General features: G+C 38.8%; 1 protein-coding gene across 2 annotated transcripts in view; it reads right to left on the minus strand.

Moving 5' to 3' along the window:
- The window catches only part of LOC117570304 (putative uncharacterized protein DDB_G0286901), a 104723-nt gene extending 84163 nt beyond the window's left edge, over nt 1-20560 (minus strand). For both annotated transcript variants that reach the window (XM_052005252.1, XM_052005251.1), the window contains exon 1: nt 20394-20560. The gene's annotated coding sequence lies outside the window, so the exon portion shown is untranslated. The remainder of the gene's footprint in view (nt 1-20393) is intronic.
- Nucleotides 20561-23560: the final 3000 nt, after the last annotated feature.

The following is a 23560-nucleotide window of genomic DNA, read 5'->3' on the forward strand; positions in this document are numbered from 1 at the left end:
ACTATATTCAATGGAAGAATATCCCAGGGGACAGTATTGGCCGCAGCCGCAGTCGAAGCATATTAAATGCTAATTTTCATCTGATTGAGTGCGTTTTGCCAAGCGCTGGACGCCGTCGAAAATTTATTGCGATGTGCAACAAGGCGCAACGAGAAGACGACAGAGTTAAGTAGCAGAAAAACTAATTGATTTACGGATTAATTTTTTTTTTTTTTTGAAAATGTGTGAAAACACAACAGCTGCTTTAAAATCCCCACAAAAAAAGAGTCAATTGCTGAAAAAATGCGAATAAAAATTTGGAAAAAAGAAGCTTGTTCAATTCGCTCAATTCAAGCCTCAAGTGGCATTCAACTGCCAGAAACAGAGCTACAGAGCAACATTGGCAGCTATAGATACGCAGATACTTGAGGCACATATGCATATTTTGTATATTGAATAAGAACCGAGCATGAATAAATAAAATGTCTGGCAATTGCCTGGCATGTAGAATGCGTGTGCGTAGGAAAAGTGAAGGGGGCCAAACGAAGGGGGGGAAAGCAACGCAGTGCAAATATCTATATGTGTGCTTGAAGTAAATGAAAATCCAGAGACATTGCTATGGTAAGCGATTTAGGAATGAAGAATGGCCCAGGGTATGGGCTAAGGCACAGTGGAACAAAAGCAGCAATATACAAAATCTATTGCTATGATAAATTATCCTTCTTTAAATTTATTTTAAGTATTTAATACTACATTTAATAGAAAAGAGAGTACTGGAAATTATAATTTATTTTTACAATATTAACTATAATAATTTCAATAATTTACAATATAGTCAGTGCTTTAGGCACAAAGCTATCACAATCAATAATTAAGTATATGATTTATGTCCTAATGAATGGGTAAATAGAAGTTTATTATTCCATTTTAATTCAATTGATTTGTAAAAACAATTTTATTCAACAGTGAGTTCTAAAATTGGGTTGTGAGCTCTTTTTTTTTTGTTATACACATTCAGTAAATTATTTAGTAAAATTAATTTCTTATTAGATTCGTTAATACTTTTTAATGATTTTTCCCTATTTATAAATACTAACTAAATCAATCAACAGAAATAAACATGAATTGATAGAACATCCTTGTTTTTATTAAATGACAATATTCAAATTTCAATTGTTTACAGATTCATTATATTTTTGGTTTCTTTTATTTTTAAGCACTGACTTCACCTTACTTTTGCAGCTTAAGAACCAATGTACAGCTCTGTTGTGCTTCGATATTTTATATGCTGTTTGGCATGCAAATTGTGTGCTGTTGCCTTCGCCCCAGCCCCAGCCTCAGCCACAGCCTCTTGCCACACTGCCAAGCTGCCACAACGACTGCCACTGACTGTTCGTGTGCTTGGGGCCTTTGCGCGTTTCCAGTTCAATGCACAAATACACAAGCTGGCAAAAGGCAGTCCAACGACAGCAACAGCAAAAGCAAGAACAACAACGACAACGACTGCGACGCAGAGAGACTTTAGTTCAATGGATGCGAATGCGATGCCAAAAGGGGTGACGACGACAGTGCTGGGCAACGTCTTCAGTTACAAGCACCGTGTGAGAGTGAGAAAGAGCGAGAGCAAGAAAGGGAGCTTTTGCTGATGCATATCTAAAAGCATATTAAGAGTCTACAGCAACTACAACAACAGCAACAACAACAAGACACGTATGCTTCGCTAAGTGTGTAAAATGATCAGCAATGCTAGTTGCAAAATGCAGCAAAGGGAGTAGCGAGCAACAAAGACAGCAACAACGAAAGGCAGAGAGAATGAAAGAGAGGTGAGAAGGATAGGCAGACAGTCAGTCAGGCTGTTGTGTGTGGTTTGGACAAAGCGCCGGCAACAGCTTAAACACACACACACTCGCACACATACAAGCATAAGCCACACATGAGAATGTGTGGTTGTGTGTGTGTGTGTGTGCTGGACAGACAAAAGCTGGCTGGCTGGAAGGCTGACTGGTGTGGAGTAGGGCAACGTGCCAGGCAAGGGAAGTTGAAGTGGAAAGAAGAGATGGGAAAACAAGGAATAGGGCGCGTCCGTGTCGCACATAAAACTTATTGTGGTGAACTATGCGAATGTTGTTTTGCAATGTAAGCGAGAGAGAGAAAAGTTTGCAGTGTTTGCTGTGAGGATGGCGAAGGAAACAAAACAAGACGAAACGAAACGAAGCGACAGCATGTTGTGAGCTATGTAATGGAAAATCAAAGCAACAGCAGCAGCAGCAAGAACACAGCAGGGAATTTTAATGCCAGCTCAGACAGGTAGACAGCGAAAATCAGCGCAAATTCAATGTTTTTGCACTAAATCTTAATTTACTTTAAATTGATCAGAGTTGTAAGCCGCGTGTGTCGCATCGCCCACGCACGAAACTGAAGCAGCAGCAGCTGCCACGAAAGTTGCCCCGCGGCGAACGCACAATAATAAAAACAATTCCATTCCACACACACAGACACGCACACGCACACGCACACACACACATAACACACTCACGTACATAAAATCGTTGGGGCCATTTTCGGATTGTGCCATGCGCCGTGCCAGAAATAAAATCTATTGTCTGCCAAAAAGTTAACGCACTTTATTGCCATTGTGTTGGCAAGGCAGCAGCAGCAGCTGAAGCAGAGGAAGAAGGGGAACTTAAACATCTACATGCTGCTATTACTATGGCTTTTATTTCTGTGTGTGTGTGTGGAACAGCTTCAAGCAGATTCAAAGCTCATTTGTCAAGTGAGCTTCGCAACTTTGCGGCAAAGGCGAAACAGAGCAGCAAGAAAGAAGCACAAATAAAAAAAAAAACAACGAAGTGGAGGGGACAAGACTGAGACCAGACCTCAGCTCAGCACAACAGAGAAGAGGAGAGAAGAGCAGAGCAGGCCAAGACAAGCCAAGCCAAGCAGCACAAAAATGTTGGCAATACAATATTTTGCCATTATGTCGAACAATAACAAGTCGACATAAGTAGATGCCGAAGAATGAAGCGCTGGCAAAGGGGAAACTGAAGTAGAATAAGATGAAAAAATAAGCAAGTAAGGAAGCTACAGTCAAGTGTGTACGACTTGAAGATACCCTTTACGCAAAGTGAAAGAAATACACAAAATATATAACGAGATTTTTTAAACAACTTTATTACCCAATTGTAGTTAAGCTTGCAGTACTTAAGTATGGAACATATTTTTATATTTATATAAACATTTTTTAGATTTATTTTTTGATTTATATTATTATATTTTATATTTATTATTTGATTTATATTCTTATATAGATTATATTAATTTTATTTACTTTGGCAAAATATATTGCGCAACTTTTTGTATAAATTAAAGATGCAATTTTAGAAATATTTTTAGCAGCTATGTAGATTAATACAGCATATTAATATTTGTGATGTATATTGCTTCAAAGTTTATATAGTTTTTTACAAAATTTAGCAAAAATGTTTCAATTGAAAAATATGTATACAAAATAATACAAATTATCAACACTATTCCTAATTCGGAATACTACTAAAACTTGTAAATACAATTTTAGTTGTCACCAAATTATAATACCCCACTCTACCCATGAGGAGGAAGCGAAGTAGAACAAGCAGCAAAGGCAATGGCAACAAACGTAGCAGGGCCAAGCAGGGCAGAGACCCAAGACCAAGACCCAAACGATCCAAGAACCAAGCAGCAACAAAAGAAGGCAAAGAGCCAAGCGAATAGCTGCCAATTTCAGACTTAAGTGTTCTTTTGACCCTCTCTCTCTCACTCTGTCTCTCATGCCACCCAACACACACACACATACACACACTTATGTAGATAATAATGTTTACGAGAAGAAGGGGGGACGACAGCAAAAGAGGAGCCAAGAGTAACGACGCATATGAAATTTAATACCACTTCACCTTTTTCTGCGTCGGCATCCGGCGCTCAACTGCTGCTGCTGTTGCTGCTTACCCCCTCCCTTCCTCTGCTACACGTTCCAGCAGATTGAGCGCTTTATTAAGCGCATTTAAAAATTATAAAGACGCATAATAAAATATGCGTGTGTTTATATGAATGCACGCGGGAAGAGTTATGACATAGTATAAAAACCGTGAAAAGTTAACGGTGGAAAAATGCGCACAGTTTCCCCAAATTGTGGCCCCGAAATTGAGCCCAGGATTTAAGGCAGATATTTCGCATGAACGAGCACAAACAATTTTCAAAACGACATGATTTTTTGCAGCAACAAGGAACAGCAGGAGGGAATGGAGAGTGAGTTGAATTGAATGAAGAAAAAAGAAACTCAACACACAACTCAAGCGAACACAACAGAGACAAAGAACAAGAACGAGCTGAAGAATTTTTACGTTGCTGTCCCATAGCGAGAGAACGTGGCATGAATAGCAGCAGCAGCAGCAGCAACAGCAGCAGCAAAAAAAAAAAATAAAAACTAAAATAAAAGCAAAAGAGAGAAAAATTAATATTAAACAAAAAGTGGATTGCATGCACGAGCTGTGCAGAGCGAGCAAGAGAAGAGAAGACAACGGCAAATGTTTTTTTTTTGCTTTTGCTTTTGTATTTCTTTGCTGCTCACAGTGAAGAGAAACGGGCAGTTGCAGTTGTTGTTGTTGTTTTAGTCTTTCTTGTTGTTGCTGTTCTTGTTGTTGTAGCAACAGCAACAGCGATTAGGGGCCCTTGGCTCTAGCAAGCGAAGCAACTGTCGACCTGTCGACTTGTATTCGTGCTTCTCCTTCGTCCATCTCTTTCGCGCACACACTGCGCGCAAGTGCGAGCGAGATGGGGAGCGCCGTTGCTTAACTCCAGTGGCTGGTTATCCGGTCGCTGGTAAGCTGCGGCTTAGCGCAAAAGCAAATGCAAGTGAGCAAAGTTTTAAAATGCCGTAAAAAGGCATTAAGCACACCGCAGCAAGTATAAAACTTTACAAAGCTCATCACACATGCATACATGTGTAAGTATGCAAGTTTATGTATACGTGTGTCTGTGTGTGTGTGTGTTGACTACTGTAAAACGTGCATATACAAATGTGAGATATGTAAAGTTCGTAATATAATTTATGCCACACTTCAAACGCCTGCCTCTGCCTCTGCTCTTTCGCTCTCTCCTTCGCTCTCTCCCTCTACCCTAGATAAGCTGTTTGTTTTAATTAAGCCGCTGGCAAAGCTGCAAAGCAAATCGAAGCGGAAACATTTTCAGCACCATTAAAAATGCATTATAAATACCACACAATGCTGACTGACAGCCTGAGTGCGAGCGAGAGCGCGTATGAATTATTTTCATATAGTATTTGTTTCTTTTCGTTTACTTTTTTTTTGGGTGGGTAAACGACGTGTAAATGTGCATGAAGTGTTTGCCGTGTGTGTGTGATTAATTGCATGACAGCACACAGCACACACCACAAACAGCAGCGTAGGGGATGCATTGCAACTTGCAACTTGCAACTGCAGCGCAGATAAGTAAATTTCCAACAAATTGCGCTGACAGCCGACCGACGGCGGCGGCGTCGTCGGCGATTTAAAAGATTTGCTGTTCAAAATGACAACGTTTTAAGACGAAATACAAATGAAATCAACACACAAAGGCTGCAGATGGCAGCGTGACACGAAAATCACGATACAAAAAATTTGTGTGTTAAACGATATATTATAAATAAAATTTAAGCCGAAGGAGTCTGCAGCCAGTGCTTTAGAAATTCTTTAGAGTTAATTCTACAACCATCTAGCTATTATAAATATTACATAAAACTTATTAAAATACCTAAAATAAGTCAAAGAAATGAAAATTATTGCAATTGATATGCTTTTTTAATACTTTTCTTTCCTTTTTTTCTGTAAATTTATTTACAAAAATAAAAATTGGGATTTCGGCTCAACTAGAAATTTTGCACTTTCATCATTATGGATTATTCCTTACTTTAAGATTATATTCAGACCCTTAACTTTTCAAAAAAGGGAAAAAGGATCAGTTCATTAATCTAATAAATTGCAAAAACTAAGTTTTTTATAATCTCAAATGTTGTAAGCTATTCAAATTGCGATTGCTTTTGATCCCTTCACTTTTTTGTAATAAAGTAATCAAGCGTCTATTAATTTATTTAATAAATGGCAAAAACTTGGGATTCTATGTAACTATTAAATAAATTCCACAATTTCAAAGTTCAGCATTTCAGCATAATGGAAAAGTTTGCCTGATAATCAACAATTGTTGAACTCTGAACCAAATAAATACCCATATCATGTTTTGCAATTTGTTGCGAGGTTTAAATGATTCATAATAATAATTGTTTGCAGTTTTTTGTTGATTTGTTGTTTTCAAGTAAATCAAATATGTATTCGAAATGCAAGATTGAAAGGCCTTTGAGCCGTACTTGAACTGTGTGTTCTCGGATTCGATGGGGATTGTTGATTAGACTAGAGGAGCTATCAATTTAGCGGCACTTTGAAGCACGCGATCATCTCTATGGTTTTTAAATGCTCTTCTCGCTGCTGTCTGCTAAGTGGCCGTGTCCATAAGCTAACTGCATAATGATGTTGCCCCAGCCAGTTGCATACATATGTACATATTTTAGTTGCGCGTTTTTGGAACCTCGTTGCAAGGCATTTGAAAAATTGCAATTGAAACTAATTCGGTTAAGTGAGAAGTGGCGGGGGGAGTAGAGAGGGGTGGGGAGACGACATGCCAAGAGTGGCAAAGAGACCAGCCAAAGTCTTGAGCCAACAACTGGTCCATAATTCAAGACAGAGAGAGAGAGAGGGAGCAAGAGGGAGAGAGAGAGAGAGAAACACATTGCTGCGTGCCCCGCTGTGAAACAAGTTGCAAAGCTGGTACACGCAGCAGCAACAAATTTCCCAGCTGCGAACAGAAGGCGAAGCTTGCAACGCATAGATGCCACATGGCCACAGACTGCAACAAAAAAAAATGCGTGTGCGTGTGTGTTTTGAGGGGGACAAAGGGGGGGTAGCTGGGTGTAAAATTAACACCGCGGACTCGCAATCAGCTCAGTTGTCATTATTTTTATTAATTTAATCTCCGTTTACAGGCAAGTCAACCAGTTAAGCATTTGCCTGCTCCCCTTTCTGTCCCCTCCCCTACACACCTTACCCTCCTCCCCTTGTGCCAATTCCCGTTTCGGACTGCAACTTTTTCCGCTTGACTAAATTTATTAGCGCGACATTTTTATTGATTTTGTTGCCAGTTGCTCTCTCTCTCTCTCTCTCTCCCTCTCTGCTTCTTGGCGACATTACAAGTTGTTTGTTTTTTTCTTTGCTTTTTTTTGCGGCTTGTGCGCGACAAATTTGTCGGCGAACTGCTTTAGTATAATTTACTAGTTGATTTGCTTTGTTTTTACAGTTAGTTAAACAGTTGCTGATTTAAGTGCTTACCTAATGAAGCTCACAAATATGCGACTATTAAAATGAAGCACTCTTTTCTTCCCATAATTACAAACTGCACTCAATTTGCATACGAACGAACAAACGAAGATCAATTGCAATCAAATCGTGCTCAATTATTCTTGAATAATTTCCATTCTCTCTCTCTCTCTGCCTTTGAAGTTGTTATCTCTGTGCACTTTGAGCTGAGTTGAAAGTTGAGCATAGATTGAGACAACTTAATTTTGTTTTGCGACTTCAGCAAAAATATTTTCCCATTACGCTAATCTTTCAATCAACACATTTTGTCTGTGTTATTTTTCTTCTTCTATTTTTTAAATAAAATCTGCACCGTATAATTGTTTGCGCTGGGTAAATCTTGTCTCAATGTTGTTTACACTGGGCGCACTCATAATAAAAAGAGTAAGCGCAAAATATAATCACAAAATATTTACACAACTTATTTGTGTGGCTCGTAAATTATTCTCTTTATTTTTCCTCTTTTTTTTGGTGTTGTTGTTCCTTTTGCTTTGCACCACTGTGCTGTGCAAATACAATAAATACTTGACTTTAAAACAAGCAACAAAAAAAAATAAAGAAACAACACGTTGCAATTGGCAAACAAAAACTGCAGGGAACTACAAAATAGTGAGAGAAAAAAACTGTTTGCTGAAGTGTGCTCGACTGCGAGATACTCGCTTAGATTGCAAGGAATTTTAGTAGAAATTTTAATGAAAATTAATATCGCTTTACAACATTTTTTCAATCTCATCCTTAAAAATATTCGTTGAGGAACTATTCATATTTTTAATCACATTATTAAAAGAATCGTTTTTGAATTTTAGAAAATACTAACCTAAATTTCTATAATAATAATCTTAAAATATTTTTTAAATGAATCCTTTTTAAATTTTAGAGCAAATCTATAATATTAATTCAAAGATCAAACTTAAGATTTTGAGGATTTTTGAATTCATAATTGTTTCTAGAATAACTTTAATTATTATTATAGATAATTCATTTAAATTTTAAAACAAACTTGATTTTCGGGATTATGGGATGAAATTGAGGAACCGTTTTTCAATTTTAGAGAAAACTGATAGTGATAATCCCAAAATTAAACTTTTTTCAAAATTTTTTGAATTAAAAATTGTTTCTAGAATATCCTTAAAAAGTATTTAATGAAAAACCGGTTTAATCTTAAATAGTTGGTATTATTATAGGTAGTTTATTTACATGTCAAAACAAACTTAGTTCGCTTAAGATTTTCAGGATTATGGACTGAAATTGAGGCTGTCGCCTAGTTACCCTATTATTCTATATTTTACGGGTATGAAAACTAGCAACTAGCGAATGGAGGGCAACAAAGGAAGACGAGGTGTCTGTTTTCACAGCCTTTTTGGCATTGTGTAAGTGTAACTGTGACTCTAACTCTGACTTGGTCTGTAGTAAGTGAGTGTGCTTTGTGCTTTACCTCTTTGCCCTCTGTGCTGCTTGTTTGCCCAGCCAAGCGATGAGACGACGTCGTCGTTTTGTAGCCCCAAGCTGTTGTGTGTTTGTGTGTCTGTTTGGTTCTCACTCTCTTTAAAGCTTAGCTAATTTGCTTGGCGCGCCAATTGAGGCAGCTGAAAGCGCAACAAGCAAAACAGCAAAAAAAAAAAAAAAAGCCGTTTCGCAATTTTCAATTGTGCACGTCAAAGTGTTAAAACGGCACGCGATTTATTGCACATGCTGTTTGTCTTTGCACGTATGTGTGTTGGTGTGAGTAACTGTAACTGTGTGTGTATCGAGTAGCAGCTTTTCAGTAGCCGCCCAGACAACGCAGCGTTGCCTGCCACCGCGTCTTAGATGCGCTTAATTAGACAGTGACTGCATCAGCATCAGCAACAACAGACATCGACATCGATGTGAACGCCAACGCTTTGCGCTTTATTGATTTACGGCCAGCAATCAAGTGTGAAATTGACTTTTACATTCTCCCACCTCCCATTTCGCATCTCACTTCACTTTGCGTCACCTTCAGCGAGGCGTGTAAATATTTGTTGTTGCTGTTGTTTTGTGCTTAAAATATGCAACGACGACGACAGCGACGCGCCTGCATTTCATTTCATTTCATTTCGTTTACGCTACGCTACGCTTCATTCGAAAATTTTCTTTTAACAACTTTGTCATGATTTATATGCGGCTCATTAATCTCGCAAGTTGTTTAACTTAAACGCGTTTTTAGCACTCGCACTCGCACTCGAGAGGGAGCGAGAGCGAGAAATGAAATCAAACTGCCTGCTGCCATAAATAATCGCAACATGCGTTGTCAATAGAGTTGCCAAGCAGGCACAAACACAGAGACTTGCGACTCTTGGAATGCGAAGCCAGTTTCCAAGTGACAAACTCGAGGGTAGCTCAAACAAATTGCCAAAGCATTTTTATAGAAGCTTTTAGCCATGAATCATGGGCATCCCTTAAGTTAAACGCTTAGGCATATCGTATTACCAACTACTTTCAGCTGACTCATCAGACTGCCCTCGCTTGAGTGGCACACAGTTGCTGGCTCTCTCTTCGTGCAACAAAGCGGGGTTGCGAGTGCAACACGAAATTTAAATGCAACTAATTTGAGTAGCCCCCACACTTCAAATTGTTTGGGGCACCATAATTTATGGCAATTATGTTAATCACAAGTCGCATTTGCATTCGCATTTGCCTCATTGTGAGGCAGCCACATTAAGTAATTTGCCAAGAGAAAAACAGAAATGAAATATAATAAACATGTGTACACATAGTATAATACAAAACTATTCGTACACGAAAATCTACACAACAATAACAATACTAATAATAATAATAATAATCATATAAGCTAATGACTATAATGATTATCATGCAAATCACAATCTAACAATTGCCAATTTAAGAAAATTGCAAATCTGCCAAATGCATTTCAATTAAATAATCAAGATCCACACCCCAAACATGTTGAATAATTGTAAATAGTTGTCGCAATATTCACAAAATGACAAGATGCGAATTTACTAAGCAAAATAAAAAATTCATATATATAAAAAAGAAATAAACGTGGGTAAATAAAACTTTTCATAGGAATACTGCTGAAATATAAAATAATATGGCATAATCTTTTTATGGCCATAAAACTTAAGCAAAAAGTGCCTCAGAAGCTTAACACGAGCCACGGGAAATAGACAATACTTAAGAACTTAGCATAAAGGGTATATTAACTAGGGGAAATTATAGACAATGAAGAATTGGAACTAATTTAGATGAAGATCCTTTAAAGTAGAAAAATATTTACGTAACATTTGGATCTCAGAGACTGTAAAAAAAAGGAAGAGAGAGCTATAATTTTTCAATATACCAAATATATCAATATACCGAATATACATTTCGGTATATTTCATTATATTAATTTTGGTATAAATACATGATAATACCACACTGTCTTGCTTTTATTGAGAACGGATATTGTTATACCAAATATACATTTTTAAAGTTTCAGTATGTTTTTGGTATATTGATTTGGTATATTTACATGATAATACCGCACTATTTTTATATTATTGACAACATATACTGTTATATCAATATACCAAATATACATTTCAGTATATTTTACTGTTTTCAGTATATTAATTTGGTATATTCACATGATAGTACCACACTGTCTTTCTTTTATTGAGAATGTATAGCGGGTATCTCTTTCTTACTTGTTTGACATTTAAAATCAATTCTCTAGTCTTTGAATATGCAGCTAATCATATAATAATGCTAACCTTAATTGCTGCTCTCAACTTCGCCAGCAGCTGAAATGTCGAATAGATAATTCGACGATCGTTCAGCGTTATAGGTAGCAATCAGCTTAAAGGCTTCTTGTAAGCTGTTTATAGCTCATTTTGAAGATTGTTTTTTAGTGGCAACGCTAATTTCTGACAAAAGCATGAAATGACTTGCATGAATCGCTGAAATTCATATCAGTTGACGGACAATCGAATCGGCTTTTAAGCTCCCGTTTTGTTATAGGGCATTTCAAAGTCAGTCCGATGCTGTTGGCTTTTTGCTTGCTTGCATGCTTCGTTTATTTACATTTCTGTCGAGTTTCATTTGCGTGGCGGGGTAGCTAAGCCGCCGCCAAATAAAGAATCATAAAAGATATCAAAATAAATATGCGAGAATCAACCGCAGCGGACGGCCGTAAAAGCCTCAGTCAGTCAGTCAGTCAGTCAGACAGTCAGTAGCAGGCGGTGCACAGCAGGCGCTCTCATTGTTGCTGTTAAACCGCATGCAGAAAGAAAAAAAATAATAAGTATACTTATATACATACAATAAAAAGAAGAAAAAAAAAACTGCTTAGCTTGGTATTTGGAGAAGAGAGACAGAGACTTGCTGCTTGATTTGAAAAGCACGCTTGGCTTGATGGACTACGCCCCGTCCACGTCTGCGACCCCGATGCCCCAAAACTCCATTCACTTAAAAAAAAAAAACTCCACAGCTGCTCCACGCCCAGACAACACAGCAACAAAGACGACGACGACGACGAAGAAGTAGAAAAACAGACAGCGCCGTTTGTCAGTTAATGACGCTACAGCAACAACCAAACAACAACAACATCAGCGACAACAAAATAAATATGCAATAACAAAAGAGCACAACCACAAAAGCCGCTAGCTAAATAAACAAACAGTGTGAATTTTATGAGATACACGAAAAAGCCACCGTCATATCGTCCCCCCCTCTCTGTTTCCCCTCTCCCCACTCTATCTCAACCATCCATCTATTGGATACATTTTTATGGCTCTTGTTCATTTCGGTATCTCAGTATTTTTATTTTGTGTACGTTATGGCAAAAATAACACACAAAATATCACTGGAAAATCAATCGTCTGCGCGTCTGGGTTCGGCAAATGGCCACTCCATTAATATTTTGTTTTTTTTTTCGTTTTCTATCTCTTTTATTATTTACAATGGCGCCGCCTCTTCGCAAAACTATGCAGAAAAAAAGAAATAATCAAAATATAGGACTTAATATAGCAATTACTCAGCGGGAGGAAGATAAATCGTGGAAAAAGTATTTAAATTAGAATAAAAATATATTTTACAGTTTAAATTACATTACAAAATTAATGAGTATTTCATAGTCGAGCATTCTCTACATTGTTTGTATAATATCCGAAGCTAAGATCGAGATTCACACTTTTAACATTTAGATCATCTGTTATGCGGTTTTATTAACATTGACATGTTAACAGCAAGGTCTATTTGCATGTTATGTTAAGTGGCTGTTAATTACTCGTAGCTGTTGTGATATAAGGAAATTGCAAGTAAATCACTTGAACAGCATCATTTAACACTGTTAAACAGCACAGCTGGGCATCGAATATGCTAATCTACATACATCCACAAATATTTCTCTTTTTTTTTTTTGTTTGTTTGAGTTTCTTTTCCATTTTTTTTGTATTTTTTGATTACGCTGCTAAAATAAATTTAGCGCATGGCGTTTGCCAGCTGCTATTTCTGGCCTCAAATGACGGCGCGTGTAGCGATCACAATTTAGATACAGATGGACAACAACAACACGCAAAAACAAACCACAACAAAAATAAATAAAATAAAAGACACACAACAAAAGCAACATCATACATAACATTTTGCGTATGTGTGTGTGTGTTAACAACTCACATTTTGGCATTTATCCAGAAATGCGGATTATCTAGTGTATACAACATTCATCCAAAGTGATCTCCATAACAACAATTAGCATTGGAAATTATTGAGAATTGTGCAAAGTTGAAGGCTCTTTAAATAGTTTTATTATTTGCTGTAGAGATATGAATTATTATGATTACGTTTCTCTAGAATATGGTTTTGAAAACATCATCATCATCATCATCATCAAGTGTAATTAGCTGTTGCTCTGATTTTCGTTTTAAATTGTTTTATGCTTTGCCATAAAGATAAAACTGATTCATCCACATCAGGAGGTAATTTCTCTTTCTCTGCCGCTGAGTGACAAATTGAATGATTTAATTATGTGTGCAGCATAAATAATTGCAATTTATTTATTTGTAATTATAAATTATTTGCACTTTACATTCCGCACAATGGACAAATGTTTGCATAATTATATATTTTATATACCCTACTGCTTTCAAATGCTTTTGATTTTATGAGCAGTTTTGTAAACAATAATAAAAATGGTAAATTGAAAATTCTTGTATTTAACAGCTGCTTTGCAAAATGAAATTCTTGCTATAATAATACTACATTTAAATATAAATTTCATATTGGGAAAAACCAAACAATTTGTTTGTTAGCGTAAAACACATTCGGCATTGAAAATTGCGCTCATTGTTGTAGTTGTTGTTGATGTGTGATTGCTTATCAGCAATTGTTTGCATTTCATTTTAATTTGTTACTGTCAGAGATATTGTAGTAGTATGTATGAAAAAATATATTAATTACGTTTATCGGTTTTCTGATATTCGCAATATTTACACGTTATAATTAATTGTTTTTATTTATGAACATTTTATGCCTCAATCATGAATTAGTGGCTATCAACTGCTGCTGTCATCCAATCCCTTCCCCCTCCCTCCTTCGTCTGACAGTTAAATTGAGTTATCGGCGTTGAAAATGTCGCACGACCGGCCAACATTTACATCAAATTAAACTTGTTCAAAATGATATAAGTTGCGGTTTTTATTGAGCTTTCATTTCATTTTTTTTGTCTTTCGATTTTATTTTAATTCGTTTTGTTTTTTGTGTTGTGCGCCCACACACACTTTAAATATGCAAATGTATCTGTGTATCTCGAATCAGTATCTGTATCTGTATCTGAGAGCAGCATAAATTAATTATCGAAGCGGTCAATTTACATTGTCCGTCCATCCATTCGTCTCTCTCGCTTTAGCGTCGTCACTCGCTGTGTGTTATGGCCCTGGTTGCGGCTTGTATATCTCAAAGATACTCGCCACAAGCACAAACTCAATTTTCGCATATACTTTAAAAATACAAAAACCGACAAAAAAAAAAACAAAAAAAAACACAAAATAAGCAACAACAAAACATCATCACAATCAATTTGACTTCGCTTTGCGTCTCGTCTCTTGTCGTTGGGAATTAAGTTTTTTTCTTTGTTGTTGTTGGTTTTGTTGTTGCTGCTGCTGCTTGGCCCACATTATCTAGTGAACGTTGAACGCTTTCGTGCCTCTGGTGTGGTGTTGTTGTTGTTGTTTTTGCGTACATGTGTTTAGCGTGTTCAGAAATTTGCTTTTTTAATGACGCTCTTGTTGATTGCGGACTGTTTGTTTTTACTAAACCCGCCGCGTTTCACGTTCGCCATACCCCCATACCCCCATCCCCCCTCCCCCTTCTTCCCCCCTTCCCACACTCATTGCTAGCCACAAAACGGCCTTTAACATTCGTTTATTATTATGAAATGTTGAACAAATCTCAGCGCAAATATTCGCAACAATAAACTTTTTTTTTTTTCTTATTATTGTTTTTTGCTTCTTATGTATTATTTATTGTTTTGTGGAAAAAATTATTATGGCTTTGTCAGCGCTTGAATTGTTATTGATTAGATCAAATTAAAATATGCTTTATAGCGCGAAAGTTCTGCCAAATCGCTTAATACAACTCGCAAAATTTGTTAATCATATTATTTTTTTATATGGAGCATTCTGAAGCTGCGTGCTCAAGCGAAAAAAAGTCTCGTTTTGGGATTTGTTTTGTTTGTTTTTTTTTTAGCTGTGCTTTACATTTATTTATCGCACACAATTTTGCACAATTGAAAGCTGCTGCAGCTCATTTGCATGGGCGTTTGAATGGGGCGCAAGAAACGTTTGTCACTGTCAGACATTTATGAGAATTGAACAAATCAATTTGGTTTTAATCGTGTCGCCGAGGCGGGGCCCTGACAAATGGCCAACTAAGTGCCAGCAATGTGGGTATTGAGTATACTATATGGTACACTCAATGACTGGTTTATTATTGAAACGAATCGAGACGGGAGCTAAGATTCAAACAGTTCAATTTCTCAGATCAATCAAAGTTTAGGCTACACTTTTAATTGAAAGTGATAAAATACTATATAACTCTAATAATCGTTACAAATTTCTTAACAACTTGCAATTAAATTTTCACTTTACAGTTGTAATAACATGTTATCAACATGATGTTATTCTACACACAACACGAAGTGGAAAAGTTTAGCACTATTTTTAGGGGCGAATATCTTTGAAGAAACAGTAGTTAAACATTCTCGTGTGTTACCTTACGATAGATAACAGTTAACAAGTTCATGTCGAAATTCCCCAGAAGCAATCACTTTAATCAATTATGGTTGCAAATTTGAGGTTATGCTAATGTTTGAAAAATGTAATTTAACATTTGCACATTATGTTACACTCGCGTTCGCATTAACATTTCAAGCTGTGGGCTGTTAATTAAAACAAAAAGAGCTCATCAAACAAATGATTAGGCAGCCAACAGTCACTAACTAAGTATAATTACATACACGTATATATGTGTATGTGTGTGTGAGTGTGTATGAACATGGAATGTTTTGTCAGGCAATTGACACATTTGTAGCGTTGAAATTGTTATCGTCTGAAGCGCAGAACGGTGGCAAATACCAACAACAACAACAACAACAACAGCAACAACGTCGACAACTACAACAGCAACAAAGGCAATTACACTTTGCAGAAAAGGCAAAAGCTCCCAACGCGCCAACTAAAGTCAGTTAACGTGTATATCTGAGTATGTGTGTGTGTGTGTGTATCTTGTACAAGTCTTAACTGCGACTGTTATTGTTGTTGCTGTTGTTGTTTCTGTTGCTGCTGGCAACTTTTACCAACGTCGCCACCGACTCCGACAGTGTGACAAATTATTATGTGTGTGTCTCTGTCTCTCTGTGTGTGTGTATGTGTGTGTGTGTGTGAGGCATACGAGGGGCAAGCGGGTCTCAGCTTTGGCCTGTCGCTGGCGGCGCTGCTGGTGCTAATGACCGTAACTAAGTTGGCGTCACGATTGTGCGCGCCACTGGAAGCTCCCACCTCCTCTTCCTCTTCCACCACCTCCTCCTCCTCCTGTAGTTTTTTTTTTTTTTGTTTTTGCTTTTGGCTTTGCGGTTGCTCAGTTGCTCAGTTTGTTGTTGCCTGACGCTGTTGCCCATTTGTGTAAAGCATTTTTAATGTTATGACCAAGAGCGCGTCTAATAGACGCTTAATAGTTGCTGACTGTTGTTGTATCTATTGGTGTATCTGTAGCCGTAGCTGTATCTATATCTCTCTATCTGCATCTCATATCTCTCGCTCTCCCTCTTTCTTTAGCTGTATCTGATGACTAGCTGTCGTTGCGTTTATGCATGTTTACAAAGCATTTAACGCAGTTCGTTTGCTTAATTGTATGTTCAATGCAAATACAATTCACAGCGGCGTATCTGTCAGATACATTTCCTGCCTCTTGTATTTATTATAATTCCCAGTTGATAAATATAGTACATATTATATGTACATTTATCGTTAAGAAAATAAATGTCTTTATCTCAAGCACACACACACACACACCAACACTCACACAAACAAACCACACCTGCCACTCACACGCACACACACACACATGCAAATTCTTGCTTAAAATTTCATAATTTGAACTAAATGCAAAACACGCCCAAGCAAAAACTTATCAAAGCAACAAAAACAAACACACGCTGTGCTTTCTCAATGTGAGCGAGCGAGAACGACAGCGAGACAGAGTGACCAAAGGGGAGCACTGAGCAGAGAGTAGTGTGTGCTTCGGCCTCACTCCCTCCTTCCACTCTCGTTGTTTGTTTATCGTTCGTCTTTCGGTCGGTCGTTCGGTCTGTCGTTCGGTAGATTTTGCTTATTCGCTCGTTCTCTCAACATGGCCGACGCTGACTGCGCCGCGCCGCAGGCTTCATTAGGCAGCGTGATTCCTTTTTCATTTGTATTTATGCATTTATTTGCTCTGTTCGTCCCTTTTGTTTGCTGCCGACGACGACGACGCCCCTTTTATGGGAATTTCTCTTATTGTATTTGTGTTTGTGTTTGCATTTGCTGTGTGCGTGTGTTCATTGGTGTGTGCGTGCACACTTTAAATTCGTAATAATAAAAACTCAATGAGCCGTCATTTGACTGTCACCGCCACCGCACAGCACAAATGAAGAAGCAGAGAGAGAGAGAGAAAAAAATATTTTACTTAATAACTCGCTCGTTACTTCCCACGCTATTTAATGTGTATCATAATCGAATAGCAAAACGTCAAGTTAAATCAGACAGACATAAATCTGTAAATGGCAATTTTTGGTTTGACATGTTTTTGCATGTTTATACATGTAGCATTTGCTACCAAATTGCTGCGCAGTCGCCTGTCAATTTCTAATCATTGTGCGAGAGAGAGATAGATGGAGACAGAGAGGGGAGAAGCCAGGGAGCAAGCGGGTCAACAAACAAAACCCATTTAATTACAAATCGGCTTAAATTGAAACACCTTAATTGGCATTAACTTGAGGCAGAAAAAACGAAACGAGAAAAAAAGCAACACACAGAGAAACAAAAACAGAAACATGCGCCTCGCAGCTACAGCAGCAGCAGCAGCAAGCGGCAATTAATCAAACTGGAAATCAATTATTCTCTCCCTCCCGCTCACGCGCTGGCTCTAGCTTCCCAGCGCTGACTATCTCACTCGCACACACATACAAACAGTCACTGCGACAGACAGCAGCATGAACATCGCGCGGCGAGAGGATGGGGGCCTTCTTTTGGGATTTATAGCATGCCACATTAAACAAATATACACATGTCTCTACATACATATATACATACATACATACATACTAAACATTCATACAAACATATGCATCGAGTGTTTGGTTAGGTTTGCTTACTTGCCTTTTTATAAATCCAAAATAATCGCAATTTCTGCTGTTGATATGCTCGTTCCAGCTTCATAGACGACAGCATGCAGTCAATGTTGTTGTTGTTGTCGCTGTTGTTTTGGCGTGAGGGAAGAGTTGGAGTGAGTGAGTGGTTGGAGTTGAGCTGAGTTGAGTCGAATTGCGTTGCGTTACGTTGCGTTGAGTGAGTTGGGGAGAGCAAGGTGCGAACGAGGATTTCGTTGCTGGCTCTGCTGTCCTGCTCACACAGCGACCCTTGGCACTGGCGTGCGACAGAGAGCGAACGAGTGAGTGAGAGAGCCGCGGCCCGCAAGTGAGCAGCCGATGATTGTAGGTAGAGTAATAATCCACAAAAGAAAAACGCCGACGATGCTGCTGCTGCTACACAACACCACACCACAGCACTCCACACCGCACCACACAGGAAATGTAAATCCACAAATTTGCGTTGTTGTAGGCAGCAGAGCTTTCCTTTTTGCCCGCTGTTGTTGTTGCTGTTGCTTTTTGATGTAGCCAATCTCAAGAATTATTTGCCATTTATGTAAGAGCGCAAGAGCGAGAAGGGTAGAGACTGTATGCCACGACAAACACTTTTTTGCTGTTATTACTTTTTCTTCTTTTTTTTTTTGACAAATTTTTCTTGTTTTTTTTTCTTTAACTTTTTCACTATATGAACTTTTTATGAGGTTAGTTGTTTTCTTTTTTTGCTGCTACAAATACAAAAACGACAATTTGTGTGAGTGAAGGAGAGAGCGAGAGAACGCGCGGCGAGAACGATTGCAAATATGTATGTGTATGTGTGTGGTTGTGAGTTTGGAGCACTCACACACACGCACACATACAAATGCAGTGAGCAGAGCTTGAAGTGAAAAATGCACGGAGAGTAGTTGTTGTATTCGTACAACAAAATGACCGACAGACCGAGCGACTGAGCGACAGACGAACCGACCCGACGCACGCGCGCAGACGTCACAATTAGTGAGAGCAACTAAGCGACCAGCGACGAACGTTTGTCGGCTTTTGCGTTCTTCTACCGCAATGTTTGTGCGAAACATAAAAAAAAACCTCGCATACATACACACACATACAAAGGTATGTGTGTGTGTGCATTCACAAGCACACAAACAGTTGCCTTAACGCCAACGTTGTCGCTGCGCCGCTTCTGCTGCTCAACATTGTTGTTATAGCCGAAAAAAACTGTCGCTCAGTGCAGTGTAGCTTACAATGAACACGAAACGAGAGCGAGCGAGAGAGCGAATGCGAGAGAGAACGACAGTGTGAGAGCCATACACACACTAACGCAAGCGAGAGAGAAGACGACGACGACGACCGCGCTGTATAGAAATTTTATTCCGGTATTATACGGCTGCTGTGTTTGTTGTTGTTGGTGGCGTTGTACTCGTTGTTGTTGTTGTTTCTGTTGGTGGCAACATATTGCCACTGCCTTTTTGGCCGTTTTACTACTATTGCGGCGGCGAGTGCTTACTACTTTTTTGTTCACAGCATTAGTATTGGTGCATAGTAGTACATACATATGTTTGGAGCTCTCTATGCTTGTGTGACAGCGCGACTGCTGATGATGATGATTACGCTGCTCTTTTCACACATACACTATAGCACACACACACATACATTTGCACGCACGCATAACAGTCAAGCCCAAGTGGGTAATTTGTTTTATGAGTAGCGGCGGCAAATAGCACTTGTGTACTGTTGTTGTTGTTGTTGTTGTTGCTGTTTCTTCTGAATGACAGACAGCCAACGAGTAATAATTTTTAATGCGTTTTTGGCATTTCTACACTGCTGCTGGTTAATTGCTTAAAACACTCATACACACGCACACAGCGACAGAAGCAAAAGACGCGGCACGACGTACATACATATGTACGTATGTATGTATATAGACACAGACGAGAGAGGCGGTGAAGAGCAAGATAATTTTTTTCAACACTTTTTTTTTTGCTGTAGTGTGTTGCTTGAATAATTTAATGCACACTCGCACACAAACACACACACGCGAATATACAAAACATGAGCACTTAATTATTTGCATAAATTATTGTGGCATATATAATGCGATCTTATACCTTTTGCCTAATTGCTCATAGAAATCTTTTGGTTTAGCACACAATTAATGCTAATAATGTTGAATGGTTTTTCTTCTCTTTTTTTTGTTATTTCTCATAGAACTTTTCGCCTAGTTTGCGTCGACAGTGTTTCATCCGTACTGTCCGCCACGAAGGAGCAACGCGTACAAAAAGCGCATAAATTGAGCGGCTCTCGCTGGCAACACAGCGGCGCGCAGTCCAGGGTTGTCAGCAAATTTGAGCATGTAAACAAGGCAATATTTCAACTGCAATGTTTTATGAAATTTTCTATTTACAAATACTTGCTTTAGTGAATACAACAAATATTTAATTCAAGTTGATTATAGAATGTCAACATTATTTTTCTGATTGTTTGGCTGAGATCGGCACGACGTGACAACCCTGCGGCATTTGCACACGCATGCCACACACCAAAGCATTCCCATGCACATACACGAAGCGCTCTCTGAGAGGAATTTCTTTAATGGCGGCGTTTTTGCTGTTCGCTCGCTCTCTGAGCGCTCTCGTTCTCGCTCTCGCGCACCATCAGTGTTGCTGCTGCCGCTGACGCCATGTTGCGCAGTGCCGCTCTATGTTTATCTCTTTTCATTTTGTTTACAGTGACGTCGTGTGGTCTCACTTGGCAGCATTGGTGGTACTCCTTTTGAGAGTTTCTTATTGCCAATATTAAGTTGGAGTATGTAACAAGTCCCGCAGAAAGGTATACGTGATCTAATAGGAATTATAATTGCTTCTGTCAATGTGTAAATATTCCCAATTAGATTAAGATGAGTTGAGAAAGCTCTAATAATGTTTGTCTTATTGCAGTCGAGAAGGCTTGCGCATATTTGAATCAATAATATAATTTGATACTTCTTAAAGGGTATCTCATAGTCGTTAATTTGATATCTTTAATTTGATGCCTTTGCAAATTGTTTTTGCTTGTTGGTTGGTTCATAAGGGGTGCAGAGGGACAGCGCAAGCGACGTCCTCGTTGTCAATGTGCGTGCGGATTGATTACTGATTGGCATGTCGTTTGGTTGTTGCCGTTCCGACGGCAACGCTGACTGCGCTGTCGACTGCTACGGTGACGGCAACAACGACGCTGACTGTCGACTTGAAAGCGACAGCTACTTTGTTGTTGTTGTTACCTCTGCGTTTTCTTGTTTATGGTTGTTGTTGCTGCGCTCGAGCACATAATGACATAATGAGATTTATTAGGCGCAAAATAAAGCCATAATGTTGCGTTTGACCTTTGTGTAACTTTGGCTGTAGAGTCAATGTAATATTTTGGGGCCGCGCAAAAAGGACACGTGCCTTGCGATGACACATGCCACTATGGCCATGTCCAATTGGACTTACTTAGCACGATTCTACTCATCATCATGCTCTCCCATCGCTGATGATGATGTTTGTCGTATTTATCGTTACAGTTGTTGTTGTTGTTGTTGGTGCTGTGTTTGTTTCTCATTTTAAATTCCTATTGGAAACGTTGCCTTTGCTGCCATTGAAGCAAAAGGGCAAATAAACGTTCGACTGTCAGTCTTTCTACGGTTTGCATTCTCAAGTTCGATCCTTTTTGCTTTTATGCCCCCATTTTTGTTTTTTTTTTTTGGCAGAAACTTGTTTGTGCTTCATCCTAATATACCGTAGAGCTTCCTATCTATCTCTCTTGCTCTCGCTGTCACTCTGTCTCCGCTCCCTTGTGAGTGTCTTTTGCTGCTTCTTCTTCTTGCTTCTATTGGCATTCGTGCACGCTCTTTCAATTTTATTGCTGTGATTCTGATTCTAGTTGGATTTGACTACGCACACACGCACACACACAAACATACCTATTTAGTTGTGTGTGTGTGTCTGTGTGTTTGGGGAATTGATATCCTTGTGCGCTTTTCGCAAAAGTTCAAATATTTTTCATTATATTGCGCACACAGCAACAACAACAACAACAACAAATCGACCAGCAGCTTTCCTCAGTGTTGGCAATATTTCAAATCCTACGGCTCATAGGCAAAATGGTTGCTGTCACTGTTATTTCCTGAGCCCCGCCTCACCCCGCCACCCAAACAGTTTACGGCTCAGTGCCTTGCAAAGGGACCTCAATTTGGCCAAAAAAGGCCGTGTGTGTGTGTGTGTGTGTGTGTGTGTGTGTGTGTGTGTGTGTGGGCGTCCAGTTTTGTAATTGTATATAATTCATACAAAAGCCGCTTTGTCGCTTGATAATGCTGCATATCGTTGCGTTGCCTCCCCGCACTTGCTGCTCCCGCTTCAATATTATGTAATTATGTGCGTTAAATTTGTGAAATTTGTGCGAATGCTAATGAAGCTATTAATATTTTATGCGCCATTTAAACAGAGCGCAGCGTCAGCCACAAGGTCCTTGTAATGGTGTAAAGGAGCACACAGCATGAATAATAAATAAACGAGGCCTTCTCCCTGCTGCTCGAACAACAACTGGCAAAAGGCGCAAAAGCCAAAGCAACAACAAGAAAATAAAGAAGAAGGAGAACGGGAACGAGAACAAGGAACTTGTGACAAGTCCAAGTTGCCATTTGCAAATACAACAGCGACAAATGGAGAGTTAGTCAGTCAGTCAGTCAGTCATTCAGTCAGTTAGTCATGCAGACAGTCAGCGACATCGTTGTGCGGTGGCAAAGCTTTGCCAGCGGGCATAATGTGATTTTCAAGCACCCAAACACACAAACACACACACACACAGCCATGTGTACATGTGTAGATATGCATGCAAATAAAGCAAAGTCACGCACACAAACAAACACATAAATGCGTGTGAGAGAGAGAGCTTTGCATATTTGTGCTTTGGCTTGTCGACTGCGTTTTGTGTGATGCCGCTGCAAGCATATAAATATTTATGCCAACATATTGTGCAACCCCTCCCCCGCTACAACTTTACTCAGCAACTCTCCGCTCTCCACTCTCCACTCCCCTTTCCACATACCTGTTTCACATTTTGGTTGTCCAGCTAAAGCTAATAGAAATGAAATTGCCAACAGTCGCAGTTATAGATAAGCATCTACACACATTCATACATACGTACATAAATATATACGAATGTACATAGATATGTATGTATATTTATCTATCAGTCTGTGTATTTATATAGAGACGCATTTTCAAGTTGTCAGCTCAAAAAAGAAAAAATAAAAATG

This window comes from Drosophila albomicans, chromosome 3 (assembly GCF_009650485.2).
Source record: "Drosophila albomicans strain 15112-1751.03 chromosome 3, ASM965048v2, whole genome shotgun sequence".
NCBI classification, from domain to species: Eukaryota; Metazoa; Arthropoda; class Insecta; order Diptera; family Drosophilidae; genus Drosophila; species Drosophila albomicans.